Source organism: Mirounga leonina, unplaced genomic scaffold, assembly GCF_011800145.1.
Source record: "Mirounga leonina isolate KUSES-001 unplaced genomic scaffold, KU_Mleo_1.0 Mir_53, whole genome shotgun sequence".
In the NCBI taxonomy this organism is placed as follows: domain Eukaryota; kingdom Metazoa; phylum Chordata; class Mammalia; order Carnivora; family Phocidae; genus Mirounga; species Mirounga leonina.
The window spans coordinates 16,608,995-16,613,211 of record NW_023270807.1 but is presented as its reverse complement, the minus strand read 5'-3'; the positions used below and the strand labels follow the sequence as shown (position 1 = coordinate 16,613,211).

General features: G+C 40.1%; 1 non-coding gene across 1 annotated transcript; it reads left to right on the top strand.

The window, feature by feature from the left end:
* The first annotated feature begins 2,838 nt into the window (after window positions 1-2,838).
* On the top strand, window positions 2,839-2,970 carry LOC118001716. Its single transcript, XR_004676820.1, has one exon. It is a non-coding gene; the product is annotated as a small nucleolar RNA SNORA51 (small nucleolar RNA).
* The last annotated feature ends 1,247 nt before the right edge of the window (window positions 2,971-4,217 follow it).

Genomic DNA, 4,217 nt, shown 5'->3' with positions numbered 1-4,217 from the left:
CCTCTGCTCCTCTCCCTCCCTCTCCCCCTGCTCATGCTCTCTCTATATCAAATAAATAAATAAAATCTTAAAAAAAGAAGATTTACAAATGACCATTTGTAACTATAAATTCTATCAAAGAAAGAATATATCTTGGAAACTAAAGGATGTTAGGTATAAGCATTATATTAATTTTCTTTCTTAATTAAAAATATACTCACCCAGATTGATGAATTTTGTCCTCACTTATTATGTATAGATTTCTTTTGTCTCTATCAAATAAGTTTATACACTGAATGACATATTAACATTGTAGAAAAATTAGAACAAATCAGACAATAAAAAAATAAAGTAAAGGAATTATTATCACTCAGACCTACTCAAATAGTATAGTTTTTTCATCGATCCATTCATCCATTCAACATTTATGAGCAAGTCTCTGCTCTGGATGTTCTTTGACAATATAGATTAGTGAATGGTGTGGCCTCTGGTGCCTTTTCTAATTTGCACAAAGCCTCCCTAGAGGCCGGCACCGGCTCAAAAGGTAGATATGTACAAGGAACTTACATTAGTAACTATCTCAAAATACTGTTGTCTTAAATGATTTTTTTCTATATGTCTAGCATGCAGTAAGCACTATGGAAGTGTTAGCTATTATTATTTTAAACTACTAGAATTTGTCATAAGCATTTGACCACAAGAAAAGTAGCAGGGCCCGATGATCACAGAATGTAGAATCATAGAACTTTTGTTTTTCATTCAACAAATAATTTTGAGTGCCCTTCACATGCCAGGCACTGTCCTTGGCAATGGGCCTGGGGAAAAAAAAATAGTTGCTCCCTCCCACCATTCCTATAATATACTTACATTTATCTGTATTTTGAAAGAACCCACCAAGATTAATGAATCAAATTTATTTTATTTAATGGCTTTAATTAAGTGCATTGTACTGGATGACAAGTGAGAGGGTAGGAGATAGGATGTGCAAAGCTTAAGACTGTCTCTGTTATCCAGGGTTTCTGGTATTAACAGAGGAGACATATTTTCATCAAAATATCAAGACAAAATGATGAAGTGTCAAAACACACAGATAAAAAGTTTAGAGGGGGAAGTAAGTTGTTGCCAGTGGTAAAGAAGCAAATTTTTATGAAACAGAGAGGACTTGAGCTGGGGCTTAGAGAATGTATACATCATATTCTGCTCTGAAACAACTTTCTGGATATGTGGCACAAACTAGTTAGCCGCTCCCTAAATCTACCTCTCTTCCTCTCAGGAGCAGAGCAAAAGTTATACATAACACTTTCAGTCCTAGCCTATGGAAACTCCCATTTGATGCTCCATGTGCCTTGTTTTCTCCAAATTTTCACTGAATGGTGGCACTAAGGGCAACCAAGGGCAACAATGGAAGCCACATGTCGAAGTCAGTGGAGACCCCATTAGCCCGCGTCCCTCAATGACCACATGGAGCAGAATTTTTCCCTCCCCCCCCCAACTACTGGTCTTTACTTGAATGAAAAATCAACTGTCTTCTCATCTGTTTCTGGGTTTGCCTGTTATAGCAGCCGGCTTTAACATACTATGTAACATGACCAGATTGACTTTAAAATTTTTTAGCACTTTTGACAGTGTAAAAGTCAATATAATACAACATGCAAACTCTGAATCAGCTGAAAATATCCAGTCTACACTGAGGTTATGGTGAGGTTGCCAGGGGAGGGAGATGAGGGGTGGTGGGGTGGGGGGCTCCTCTATAGTCATTAACAGATTCCAATAAATTTGGAACTGAAGATTATGTGCATGAATCTTTTGTTTAACAGATATAGATACACATGAGAGAAAAGACGATACTAAATGACTTGCCTAGTATCTTAACTGGGGTATGTGGAAATGCCTCTTGCCCTGCACAAGAGCATGTTTGACTCCTGACACCTGGGCTGGTTTACTTTCCATTGTTTTGTTTTATTTTATTTTATTTTATTTATTTTTAAATATTTTATTTATTCATTTGACAGAGAGATAGAGCACAAGTAGGCAGAGCGGCAAGCAGAGGGAGAGGGAGAAGCAGACTCCCCGCTGAGCAAGGAGCCCGATGCGGGGCTCTATCCCAGGACCCTGGGATCATGACCTGAGCTGAAGGCAGATGCTTAACGACTAAGCCACCCAGGCCCCCCATCCATTATTTTAAATAACTGTTAAGTCTCATCTAAATTATGTTTTAACTCATGTACCAGTGGTAAAACTAAAAAAGCAATTTCATCATCCTCTTTTTAACAATGACTATACTTAATACATGGTTGTCACCTCTACTTTATCTTCCCTGGCTATAATCCAGAGTCCATTAAAATCCTCGATGAAATTTGTCAAATAAAGCTCACCAGTTTATAAATACAAATGTTCACAAGTTTTCCTTTTGGTGTGAATCTAGCTCTCTCTTTGACTTTATGGGCCTCAGGCAGTCATGCGGATGGTTTTTTTATACATCACAGCTTATGACATGGCTGAATAAAGAGCAGTTAGTGGCTGATGGTTATAGTGTAGATTACGTGCAGGTGCTAACTGACCATAACTGGGCAAATGGTCACAGCTGGATCACAAGGAATCAGATAAGGACAGTGATAGCAGAAGCCCAGACTCAGGACTTTAAATTAGGACTCCTTATGTTCCCATTGCTTAGTACCAGTACTGACTCTTGACCTTTGGAAGATACTGAGCCTGTAAGCAAGAGAAGAAGGTTTGAACTTGAGGTAGAGAAATGCGAGACGCCATCTGACATAACTGACACACTTTCCCTTTTTTTCCTGGAAGTGCTTCTTCATTTAGACAAAGCCCCAATGTCTTTGGTCTTAAAATGAGTTGGGTAGCCTCCTGGTGCTTACCACTGGCTGTGTTCTTACACCTACTGTACCAAAAGAGGAGGCAGAGTAAACCTACCCATACACACCCCAGCGCAGGCCCTCTCTTGAGTCCTTGTCAATATCCTTGGGAACAGTTGAAAAGGCTCCATAACAACAAAAGGAACTAAGATGGAAATCTGAAGGAATTATTTGCAAGTACAGTTCCTAACAAAGAAGGTTTAGTTTTTGAGTTCTGCTTAGGAACACCGTGGAAGGTGATATGACTTGAGGCTATGGAGGCACTTGTGTTTTTGGATGTCAGACGGGTGCTGAAGACAGAGATCCAGGTCTTGCTGACTTTCCGTGTGTCACCTAGAGAGTTGATGGACAGACAGATGCCCCATATTCTTCATGTTTTTGTTCCGAGAAAGAGTACTGCCAAAGCCACATCCTGTTCCGGTGCTGCATCTAAGAGGACATGTGTCGCTACCACACTAATTAGGAAGGGCCCCTTCCAGCGGCCGGACTCCTACTTGCTCTGATCATGCTATTAACCGGCCAAGGATCTAGCCCTGCCAAGTGGACCACAAAAGGGGAGATGCTCTTTTTTTTTTTTTTTTTTCCACCCAAGTGGAAAAGATGCCTGTGGTAAGCTCTTCCATGTTAGAAATTCACTCTTGCATATCTCATGTCTCTCAACGATACCTCCAAGGATTTCATTTCTTTAGACCTTAAGAGATCTTTGAGGAGATAAAGCGTGAGGATTATCAGGTAGTCACTTGAAGAACAATCGACTAAGGCAGCAGCATCAGAACCCACATGGTGTCCGCACACATCAACGCCTTAGTTATGATAGCAGATCACTGTAATTTTCAAATGTTGTAATTTGGCAAATTGGATCTTCAAATGGGTGAATAAGTTCACCTTAAAAAAAAAAATAGTACTCTCACACAGAGACTGATTGCTCATTTTTGTAGTTTCTCTCCTCGGGAGTGTTTGTTGTGTGTGTTTAATGCTCTACCCTTTGTTTCCCCAGCCCCGTCGGAAGTGTGCTACTCTGCTGGTTTCTTTGATAGCTTTGCTCACTGAGGCAGAGCAGCCCCCGAAACTGTTCAATATATCTGACCGGCAGCTATCCTCAAGTGGAGCGGAAAGACCCCGGGAACACGCTCCCTCCTCCCTGTTTCTGAGGTGTGGCTGCCGCTGCTGGAAATGCATCACCTTTTACCTGTTTAAAGTTTATGTCTTCAAAGACAATCACATTGTTTTCACACGCAGAATGATTTTTTTCTTCCTTTAGTTAGCAGAATCAAATAACCGTATCATGAATAACTTATTTGCCAGATTATTTTAAGATTCACGTGCTATATTTTTGACGCAAAGGAAAGACATAACATTAATTTC